Source organism: Vespa velutina, chromosome 13, assembly GCF_912470025.1.
Source record: "Vespa velutina chromosome 13, iVesVel2.1, whole genome shotgun sequence".
In the NCBI taxonomy this organism is placed as follows: domain Eukaryota; kingdom Metazoa; phylum Arthropoda; class Insecta; order Hymenoptera; family Vespidae; genus Vespa; species Vespa velutina.
The window spans coordinates 2,972,387-2,984,886 of record NC_062200.1 but is presented as its reverse complement, the minus strand read 5'-3'; the positions used below and the strand labels follow the sequence as shown (position 1 = coordinate 2,984,886).

The following is a 12,500-nucleotide window of genomic DNA, read 5'->3' as shown; positions in this document are numbered from 1 at the left end:
AAAAATACTATCTATTCTTATTCGATTCCGGCCCTTAACCAAAATTTACAAAAATCTTTATTACATTGTATCGTATCGTATTCATATTATAATATCGTATCGTATCTATTTTATACTATTAAATTGACAAACGATATTATCAATGAAATTAATTGTTCCGATCAATTAATCCGATAGACTATGATTTAACAATATGATTATAGTAATAACTCGTAGATATTAATAGATATTACGATAATTCCGTATTATCGATATACACCATGTACATACGTATCTATGTAAATTACGATGTATAATGGATTCGTTCGTGGTTTTAACAAAATCGATCAAAAATTCGTAATATTGCGATTCGAAAAGAGAAAAAGAAAAAAAGAAAAAGAAAATGAAAAATATGATAAGAAAGATACGATAAAGTCTCAAAAAAAAGCTTCGAGAAAGATTAATTGATTTTTTTTTGTAATGAATCGTCCAATAACTTCAAGTTCACAATTCATAAATAATTCTATATAATAGATAATGATATACCTACAGTAATATCTATAAGTATATATATATATATACATGTATATGTATGTATATTTATGTATATATATGCATATGTATGTATATTTACCAAAACGTATTTATTCGTTCTTGCAATAATTTTCATCCACGTAATTATGCGTTTATATAGGTATATGTTTTCATTCGATTCGGCACAATCTGCTGGTCCTATTACATATGACAAAACACCAATTCAAAAGCCATTGTCCAATTTAACTAAGGGTGAGAAAAAGAGAAAGAGAGATATAAAGATAGAGATAAATAGATAGACAAATAGATAGATAAGATAGAAAGAGAGAGAAAGAGAATTGGAAGGGTGAAGAAAGATCCAAAGAAGACCAACGCAACCCCCATAGCAAGCAACGAACTACATGGCTACCCACATCACAGCAATTATTTAGATTGGCACGTGTGAAGTGCTCTCTTGTTACCCTTCTCCCCTTTCCCCAAACTCAGCTTTCTCTCCCTTGAAGCATTAGGGTTCAATAGTATGAATACATATATATATATATATATATATATATATACATACATAGCTATCTGCATATATCCATATATGTGTATATATGTATCTACGTGTATTTTGTGTGTACGTCTGTATTTATGTATATCTGTGTATTAGTGTGTCTGTGCGGCGCTTGCACGTCCGATCCGTAAAAATACCTTCGCGAGAGGGTGGCAAAAGGGGGTGTGTGACTCGAAATAGGAATACGAGGCTATTCTACTCCCACTACCTCTCGAATATCTACGTAACGAGCCTCGAGAATCGATCAATAGCGAAGCTACGAGAGAAGAAACTCGTCGGAAGACTTACTACATTCCTCTTTCTTTCATTTTCTCTTTTTTTTTCCTGGCTTTTTTTTTTTCTTTTTTTTTTCAATCGGAGATCAACGTCGCAACTTCTTAGATATTTCATACTTTCTTCTTTCTTTCTTTCCTATTTTTTTTTCTTTTTTTCATTTTTTCTCTCTCCCTCTCCCTCTCTCTCTCTCTCTCTCTTCTTTTCCTTTAATAAACGCAGTGGAAATTTCTAAAGAGAAAAAAAAAAAAAAAAAAAAAAAAAAAGAAGAAAATAGAGAGAGAGAGAGAGAGAGAGAGAGAGAAAAGAAATGAAACTAGAAAAATGATCCATTTAAACGGAGATGAATACTAAAAGAGAATCGAATTGGATTGACACATTCTTTAAATATTAAATGCTCATTCGTATGAGTACATAAAAAAAAAAAAAAAAAAAAAAAAAAAAGAAAAAAGAAAAAGAAAGGAAGAAAAAAAAAAATACAAAGCATGTTCCGTATTTACATAGAAAGCATGGAGAAATCATCCAATGGTCAACTTCGAACTTAAGTTCATTTATCTCGGTATACGATCCTATTCTTTTCGATTTTACTTTAGATATATTTCAAATTTAGATTTATATTAGATTTTTGTATAAGGCCAACGATATCGTTTTTATCGTTTTTCTTTTTTCTTCTCTTCTTTTTTCTCTTATTTATTCTATTAATTTCTCTCTCTCTCTCTCTCTCTCTCTCTCTCTCTATCTCTCTGTGTTCTCTCTGTCTATACCTTCGTCAAAGAAATTTCATTATAAAGAGTAATATATGAGAATTTGACCGTTCAATTATTTATAGTACACAGAAAGAGCTTTCTTTCGTTTACATTGATTAGACTGAATTAATGAATGATATTTATAAATGTGTGTGTGTGTGTGTGTATGTGTGTTTATGTAATTATTGAATTAGCCTTATTTACATAGTAAACGAAGAAGAAGGAGAATCATTTGTTAATGTAATACTTTTATCTATGTGTATCGGTGATACAACAAAAGACGTATTTTAAATCGAGAGAATTTAATTTAGGGAGAGAGAGAAAGAGAGAGATAATGATCGAAATGTTGACAACTTCGTTACTCGGGCAAACGATTCGATAAAAAACATTTTTTTCCCCTTCGTTAAACCTTACAGTGATTTTACGTTTAATAAATTATACGTTCAAATTTATTTCTCGAATTAAATTATCCTTAAAAAAAAAAGGAAAAAAAAAAGAGAGAGAGAGAGAGAGAGAAAAAAAATGAGAAAAAAAAATTAATGTTATAAAAAGATAATGAATTTATTATAGAATTACAAATAGGTCAAATTAATAATATAATTCAAGATAAGACAGGATTGACAATTTTGCCGGATTGATGCCGATAATTCGGACTATTGAAAATGCTTGATTTTTGTGATATATTTAAAATCTACTTCAACATACATATATACATATATATATATATATATATATATATATATATATATATATATATATAGAGAGAGAGAGAGAGAGAGAGAGAGAGAGAGAGATTAATTTCTTCGTATCAACTAAATTTGGCTTGGTTAGAAACGAGGAACTTAGGTGAAAATTTCTCAAACTGTATTCAAGAACCAAATAATATATTATTTCTAGTCGACTCTAACAACACTATTTCTATCTTTTTCCCCCTTCCACCCGTCCTCTCTTTCTCTCTCTCTCTCTCTCTCTCTCTCTCTCTCTCTTCCATTTTCTCTTACCAAGATTGCTGTAGAATAAATTAAACGTCAAGATGAATACTCATTCGTTGCAACCCCTTTTCCCAATTAATCGAATCGATCCCGCGTTGAATTAACGACGGGAATCGCTTTTACGCGATCAGTCCGAGAAATAGGATTGCCTGAATTACAAATAAAAGTAATCCTAATCCGGTTTGCATTCGCCATAAGGATTGCGTTCTACGTAGATATAGATAGATAGATAGAGAGAGAGAGAGAGAGAGAGAGAGAGAGAGAGAGAGAGAGAGAAAGAGAGAGAGAAGAGAAGGAAGATATAAAAAGGAAGGATAGAGGGAAAAAAATGGGGTGGGGGAAAAAAAGAAAAAAAAAAAAAAAAGAAAAAAAAGGAAGTTTATCCAACGGCTTCCCAAAGTCACACTTCGAGCCAATTTCGTGGGAACTATCCTAATTCCTAAATATTGAAAGTGTCCTTCGATATCTCTCCTGAATTCGAAGACTTAGAATCAAATCCGTCCGTACATCGAGTTCATCATTTTTATGGATGATCGAATTAAATTAGAAAAAATTATCCGTACGATCGAAAAATAAAACGATTCAATTAATAGATAAAGAATTTTCTTTCCTCTCGTCGAATAACATTAATATTAATCTAACTATATAATATTTTTATTATCCTGCATAATATAAATATTTAGATCAAAATTTAAAGTATACAAAATCATATTTTGTATAATTACAAATATTAAAAATCTAATTAGTAGAATATTAAACCAATCAATAGATTAGATTAGACGTAATATCTTTTGACAAAAAACAATCCTATATATATATATATACACAAACAAAATATATCTATAAATTATATAATTAATAATAAATATTTTTATCGTCGTACATATAATTATTTAGATAACGATTTAAAATATTCAATTCCATATCAATTATATTCAAACTATGGAATAAAAAATAGAGAATATTTTTTTATGACGCAGTAAACGTACTTACGAAAACATGATCGTTAAAATGTTCGACTATAAGAATACGTGGATTTGTGAGAAGCTTAAAGCTAAAGAAAGAAAAAAAGAAAAGAAAAGAAAAAGAAAAAAAGAAAAAAGAAAATAAATATAAAGGAGAGAAAAATCGACGAAGACGAACAAACACAAACGATTTTGCAAACAGCATACACCCATCTCTTTCTTTCTCTCTCACTCACACACACACACACACCCTCTCTCTCTCTCTCTCTCTCTCTCTCTCTCTCTCTCTCTCTCTCTCTTTCTCTTTCTTTCTCGTTAATTCGATATCTCCGAAAAAAGGAGGTGAAACGTGTGAAAGGAGATTTCAGCATCGGTATTTAAATATGTATGAACGAGAGAGGACTTCCCTCTTTTAACTCCCCTCGCTTTCCTCCTCTACTAAAACGCCAGACGGATAGACGTAGGAACAACAGAGAGAGAGAGAGAAAGAGAGTAGAAACTTGACGGATGGTGTTGGAATAAATTGCAGTCTCGGTATAACGATGACAAACAGATCGTACAGCGATTGGATGGCTCGATGCGTCCGTAGACAACGTGCAGAGAAGGGTTTGAAGGGTTTGAACGGAATCGTGCCTGCGGATGTAATTTCCGTGTTCGCCATATTCGACGTCTACGATGTCTACGTATCAAGAACATTCGAAAATGTCATCGAGATTCGAAAGGAGGAAGAAAAAGAACAAAAAAAGGGAATAAGAAAAATGATAAAGATCTTTTATCGTATCCTTTGATACGATAATAGATAAGTGATTCGTCGGACTGTTATTTGCAGAGAAAAAAAAAAAAAAAAAAAAAAGAAAAAAAGAAAAAAACAAGACAAGTAAAAGGAAATGAAAAATTGAAAAGTTAACGTCAATTCTGAAAATTCAAGCTTGACGATATTTCAAACTATAAAAGCTCAATGATAACATAGTCTAAAGGCTGGTAGGTAGATAGATAGGTAGGTGGCTATTTAAATATGGATAAGCAAGCACACGAAGGTTCAACCCCTTCAACAGAGAGGCAATCCACAAATAGACTGGGTAACTGTGAAAGGTACGTTCCCCCGGCAACGACATCTGCTGTTCTTCCCCTAACCTCATCACCCCCCTCTTCTTTTCACCACCCACCCGCTCCTTTTTTATTTTTATTTTTATTTTTTTTTTTTTTTTTTTTTTTTTTTTTTTTTTTCCCCCTATAAAACGTGCGAATATAACCCGGAAGTTGCTGACGTTGCCCCGAGCATGTTGGCCGGATGTACGTAATTCGTCGACGCACGGAACTTCGAATTTTATCTGACCGATTCAGGACACCGATATGTATATAATATATATTTATGCAAATAAAAACAAAAAAAGGAAAAAAAAAAAAAAAAGGAAAAAGGAAAAAAGAGAAAGAAAAAAAAAGAGGATAAAACGATCGTTGACCCTTCGAAAGAAATTTATCTGAATTTAATTACTAAATGACGGAGGATTATTAATTTAAAAAAAAAAAAAAAAAAAAAAAAAAAAAAAAAAAAAAAAAAAGAGACAAAAAGTAATAAAAAAGAAAACTATCTTTATCATATAACTCTCGCACTATTTCGATATTTCTTGTCTTAAGGTTAAAAGATCTTCTTAGAAACTACGTGAAAACTGTGCTCTGTCGCTGTGCATAAAAAAAAAAGAAAAAAGAAAAAAGAAAAAAGAAAAAAAAAACACGCTGGAAAAGGTCAGATAGGTTAAAAAAAAAAAAGGCAACAGGAAGTACAAGCACTTCCATCTTGACGTAAATGAAACGACGAGTTCGTCGCCGCGACTCGTCGGAGCGACAAAAGGAAATATCTCTTCTTATGATTTCTTTTTTTTCTCTTTTTTCTTTTTGTTTTTCTTTCTTTTTTTTTTTTTTTTTTTTCTTTTTTAATTTATAAAACGTACCGGCTCGTCACGTGTCCGGCCCTGATCATTCTCAGCAGATGGAACCTCTCGAAAGATTATTATTACGAGTGCGTTGCTTATTCCGCCCGGTTCCGGTATACTTTTTAATTTTCCGCATCCGTTGATTAAACCGACTCAGTCTTTGCAATTCTTTCCCCTATTTCTCTCTCTCTCCCTCTCTCTCTATCTCTCTCGTTCTCTCTCTCTCAGTTTTTCCTCCATTTGATTTTCTCTCCCTCTCTCTTCACAATTGTTTTGTGTTCAGAGATATGATCTACTTCGACTAGATCAACCACTTTCAAGGATTTTAATAAAATTGTAAACCGCTTTTCCCACAACCAGTCCCACCCTCTGCTTCCCTCGCTACCCCTCCTTCGTCGCATTCGGTAATAAATATTGCGTCAAACGCCACGGAGAAATGTATTAAAAATATTAGTTAAAAAAGAAAAAAAAAAAAAAAAGAAAAAAATTTAATAGCCAAACTCCATTTCGTATCTTTTGAAATTTATTAAATGCTTAAACATATTTCTTCTCTAACGATTCTGCTACTTTTACTATTAGAAATATATTTTCTAACGTTAAGATCTCTTTGGAAAGTACGATCGTCAAATTTTCAAATGCCTAGAAATCTGTTAAAAAAGAAAAAATAAATAAATAAATGAATAAATAAATAAATAAAAACATAAAAAAAAATTGTTTTAACGTTATAAACCTTGTACGTCATACAATAATGAACACACACACACACACACACACACCATACAAGCACATCTTTAAAAATTATATATATGTGCATAAAAAAGAACAATGAACAACATAAAATTGTCAATCAGTTATACGACTGTTTAATATCGATAATAATCCATACTTTTTATATATCGAACTATTAATCTCTCTTCGAGTGTTTAAAATTCGCACGGTGCCGGCTGATTCTAATTAACAGCGGTGCAATAAACTGCCACGATGAAAGGTCCGTTCAAACTCGCGAAGCTTTAGTTCGAAAAGCCGACAAAAGCAAGTAGCTCGTTTTCCTCCATCTACGAGTGAAGCGAGATTGGAATGAAACTCTGATCCCCCCTCCCCTCCCCCATCGCAATCACCACCCTGCGCGCCTTTTTTATGATCATGTTCTTAATCCTTTCATTACAGAAAAATAGCTTTAGGTTTATATTCCGAGAAAATACGTCTATAATTAAAACGATATAAATTAAAAAAAAAAAAAAAAAAAAAAAAAAAAAAAAAGAAAAATAATAATAAAATAAGAAAAAAGTAAATATAGAAAAAAAAAGAAAACAAGAAAAAGAAATAAAAAGAAATCAAACGAGGAGAAAAGATGAAAAGAAGAAAATATAATCGATTAATTTTATATCTTAATTATCATCGATAAGTAAATTCTCTTCGTTATCAATATTGATATCAATTATAAGATATAAATATAAATAAAATTTTGCTTTAATTTTTATACAAATAAAAGTTATTTATTCTCACTTTGTCATTCCATCGTATTACACACACACGCGCGCATACACACACACACACACACACATACACTTACACATAAAGAAAAGAAACAATAAATATTCTAACTTGGGAAATAATAACAATCGAAGTATAGCAATTCGATATCCAAGAATATTTTACAACACTACTATCGTGCAAAGCAAGAAAATGAGTAATTTTGTATAGAAGTATCTCGATCGATACTCATTGAATATTTATTTTGTAGTAAAACTTTCTGGAATTACGTGAGGAAGCTAAGTGCGCGAGAAGAAATGCAGAGATGATACAACATGCAAATCTCCTTTACGCAACCAAAGTTCCGATATCATCTTTGAAAACTTTCTTGGGTATTTAAAATCTAAAGTGAAAGAGAGAGAAAGAGAGAGAGAGAGAGAGAGAGAGAGAGAGAGAGAGAGAGAGAGAGAGAGAAATCAATACGAATTCTAAATTTCACTTTTAATCGAGTTTTTATCTCGCAACGTTGTTCAATGGAAATAATAATAAATACTTTATCTTTCATGTACGAGAAGAAAAATAAAATAAATAGATAATAAATAAATTAAAAACGAAGAAAAAAGAAAGAAATGGAAGTTCGCGATATTGAGAAATAAAAAGGAAATAAAAGGAAAAGAAAAGAATATTCAACGTTGCTATAACGAAAACGGAGGGACGGTGAGGAGAGGCAAGAGAAAAAAAAAAAAAAAAAGAAAAAAGTTGATGGAATCGATTAATCTTTATCACAATGTTAACACCTGTTCGCTTTAGTGGGGCTACGTTGGAAGGTTGAAAAATTAACGAGAAAAGTAGCCTACATGGTCGTTCTCTCGAAGAAAACGATCAACCTTTCTCTTGGACCCTCGTAAATGCTTTGCTTAGCCGGTTTCTCTTCTCGCTATGGCTTCCGATACAAAATAATACTCTACTCGTCAGCCGTTACTTAAGTATTATAAACTGATCAATTTAATATAAGAAATTATACGATAAGATTACTGTCATTTAAATTTGTCAAATAAATAATTCCTTTTAATAATCCTTTCCCATCTACCATCTCATCTTCCCATTTAAAACCAATCGAAATCTAATTCGAATAAAATTAATATGTTTACAAAAAAAAATATGATACTCTATTGACATCGTCCATTTTAAAATGGCATATAAATTGTGATCAATTTAAAACAAGATATTCTACGTTCTATTATTGTCATTTAAATATTGAATAAATAAAATTCCTACGATAGATTCTCTCCTCTCGTTGGCCTCCTCCTCCTCCTCCTCCTCCTCCTCCGCCGTCTCTGCTTCCTTCATTCTTCTCATTGTTCTTATTTCGAAGTAATCACAAATCCTAAGATATTAAAATTAATAACCATTAAACATTATCGTGTAAATCACAATTTGATTAATTTCTTATCATTTATAAATGTCGAATTTATAGTTATACCCTAACGAATATAATAGAACTGATTAACTCGAAGGATAAATCCTAACGCAGGTGGCACCTTCGTTGATGATGACGGAAAGGTGACGGAAGAACGGAAGGAGCTTCAGTTAATTTCCTGTCTAAGAGTCGAGTAAGAGAGACTAGGGCAGACCACTAGTTGGAACTCCATTGCGAACATGTATACATACATACATACATACATACATACATACATACATACATACATACAACATACATATATATATATATATATATATATATATATATATATATATATACATAGTGTATGTGTGTGTCAGGAGCGATGAAACGTGATGAAGAAAGGATAGGAAAGAGAGAGAGGGAGAGAGAGAGAGAGAGAGAGAGAGAGAGAGAGAGAGAGAGAAAGGGAGAGAGGGGTAGGAAGGGAAGAGAGGTTGAGATAGGAGTTATACAGACTTGATTTCCGTCATATTTCGACCTACAAAAGTCTTTCTCTACAACCATGAAACATTATTAAAAATAAGAAAAGTCTACTATTCTTTCGACCTCGTTGATTGGATTAGAGAGGGGAGAAAAAAAAAGAAAAAGAAAAAAAAGTAGGGAAAAGAGGGCGACGACAGGGGGAAGTTTTTATTACGAACAATTAATTACGAAAACATTGTTTTGGATAATAGATTTAAAACGAACAAAAAAATTCATCGAAACGGAATCGTCGTTCGTAGTGTTAACAAAATCATTGCGATTGATAGAAACAAATTGATAAGTATAATTAGATATATTTTCTTTCGATAAAATAGAAATAAATTTTTTATTTAGTTTGAATCTAAAAAAAAAACCTGACAATATCTTATCGATGTTTCTCTATTTTTTTTTTTTCTTTTTCCTCTTCCTTTCCTTTCTTTTTTTTTCTTTTTTTTTTTTTCCCCCTTGACTCGAAAAGAAAACTCTAAACGCTCTAATAAAAATCGTGTTCTTTCAAAAAAAATAAAATAAAATAAAATAAAATAAAATAAAATAAAAAAAAGAGTAAGAGAGAAAGACAAAAAGAAACGATCCTCGAAAACAACTGTTCCCTTTCCTCCTTCTTTTTTAAGGAAAAGAGAGAAAAAAAAAGAAGGAAAAAGAGCAAAGAGAATATGTGAGAGAGAGAAAAAGAGAGAGAGAGAGAGAAAAAACACTGTACAACACTATGTCCCCGACATCTCGTGCTTTCACCGGCAAAGTCGAAACACGAGAGGAATTCCGAATGATGATATACCAGAGAGATTTTGTATTAGCCATTCCGATCACAAACGTGGCGCGAGTGCACCAACGCGAACGTCGTGCTGTAAACCGACGAATTTTGCTGAATAAGTTTGTCATATGAATAATAATAACGGACCGTGAAAGAGATGTCTTTGAACTTTGATCAAAGCGATAATGTTTTTATATTTAGGAAAATAATTCTCTATGAAAACGTTCGACTTTTCAGAAAAGTTAAGTAGACTGCGTGTGTGCTTTCGTGTATATATATATATATATATATATATATATATATATATATATTGTGTGTGTGTGTGTGTTTGTGTGTTCGTATGCATGGAGGGGGCGGGAAGTAATGGGAAGAACAAGAGAATAATACGGAAGCCAATTAATTCTATAAACAAATTTTAAAAATCGGAATTACTATCACAAAACGTCGTAATTTTCTTTTCTTTTCTTTTCTTTTCTTTTCTTGTTTTTTGTTTTTTTTTTGTTTATACTTTTGTAAATACTACAAAGAAGGGAAAAGAAAAGGAAGAAAGAGGAAAGCTTTTGTAATTTCGTTAAATCGCCAAATTAATTCGTTGAATTTTTTCTGTCTTGTATTTTTTTTTTCTTTTTTTTTTTTTTTTACGATCTTCACCTTTTTACAATCTAAAAAGGAAAACGTGATTAATCGAAAAAAAAAAAATCGAATAAAGAAGTAATTTCTTGTGATTTTCAAAATCGTATCTGGTATGATTTTTTTTTTCCTTTTTTTCTTTTTTTTTTAAGTCAATCGTGTAAATCGAAAAGTTCAAAGGAGAGGGAAGGGGTGAAATAATCGAAAGAAACTTTTTTCGAATTTCTCGTGCAACAAAGAACAACGCGTCTCGTAATAAACTTCAATCGTTAGACTTTTTTAGATAATACTTTTCGAAGATACTCGTAATAAATTTTTTTCTTACTAAAAAAGATCGATTTTTATTTCCTCTCTGTCTCTCTCATTTGCTCGCTCGCTCGCTCGCTCTTTCTCTTTTCTTTCTCCTTTCATCGTTTTCAATATCACAAAGAGTTGCCTTACAACTAGAGTTTACAAACTCTTTTCGTCGAAGTTTTTGATTCGATAATACCAAGAAATGAAGATCTATAACAAGTCGGCTCTTTTCTTGAATATGTTCACTTCTGGATAGAAACAAAGAGAAAATTTATGGAAAAGTCCGTTTCTTGTCTTGATCCTCGAATACCAAGTGAAATCTGACTTGGGGTAGAAAGAAAAAAATATATAAGGAGAGAAAGAGAGAAAAAGAGAAAGGGAGAGAGAGAGAGAGAGAGAGAGAGAGAGAAAAAAGGGAACAATTGACCGTCACAATTCAAAGGAAGAAATAGAAAGAGAGATAGATAGATAGATATATATATATATATATATATATATATATATATATAGAGAGAGAGAGAGAGAGAGAGAGAGAGGGAGACAAAAAAGGATAAAAAATATATTAAAATGAAGTCTGGTACTAGTGTCGAAAGAATTTCCATTAATTTAAAAAGTTTCAACTTTTTTTCCCCCTCCCCAACCCCGGAACTCGAACGAAGAGTAGGAAAAATGGAAGAAGATGAAAAAAAAGGAAAAAAAAAAAAAAAAAGAAATAGTGAAAAAAAGAAAAGAAAATAATGGAAAAGAAAAATTTTGTCGGTATTGGTAATATAACGTTCAATAACATTGAAAAGAGATTTGCGTTTAAATTGATAATAAATTATGATCTTTAATATTTCTTCGATCAAAAATAATTTCGTTTTCATTAGAAATTTGGATTTTACGAAAAGTTATTTTGATTTCATTTTTTTTTTCCTTTTCTTTTTTTCTTTTTTACCTTACGAGAACAAAAAGAGAGACGAGTAAGGAAAAAAAAAAAAAAAAAAAAAAAAAAGGACTTCTAAAGGTAAACGAAATGTCTCGTTGGTTTGTAAGTTCGCCATATGGCGCGTGGTAACATCGTCTCGTGAAAGTTAGCAAATTAATTTGACAAACGGCCGAGTTCCTGTTTCTCAACGACGATAGACCGAATATACCTTTGCCAAGGGGAACCAACTTTCTCAAGCTATTCTACTTCCAATGTAACAACATCAAATATCCTTATAGCTAAAACACGATCCCTACCGAAGTCTTTATCAGCTCCTACTAACGCGTAACCATTCGAATCCCATTTGCTAAACTCGACTAACAATAAGTGAGTTTTGAGTATAGAATATAGAATATATATATATATATATATATATGCTTTATTATTATAGTATATATGTGTATATATATATATATATATATATATACTCTGTATATTGAGACTATTCGACTTTAGAG

The 12,500-nt window shown here is 31.3% G+C and overlaps 1 protein-coding gene across 5 annotated transcripts in view; it reads right to left on the bottom strand.

Annotated features, from left to right (window-relative positions):
• Positions 1-12,500, bottom strand: part of LOC124953616 (stress-activated protein kinase JNK) — a 173,700-nt gene that overhangs the window by 156,380 nt on the left and 4,820 nt on the right. Inside the window, exon 1 of one of the 5 annotated variants that reach the window (XM_047505236.1) lies at positions 8,731-8,748. The exons of the other annotated variants lie outside the window; for them this stretch is intronic. The gene's annotated coding sequence lies outside the window, so the exon portion shown is untranslated. Of the gene's footprint in view, positions 1-8,730; positions 8,749-12,500 lie in introns of those variants that run through there. 5 annotated transcript variants of the gene reach the window in all.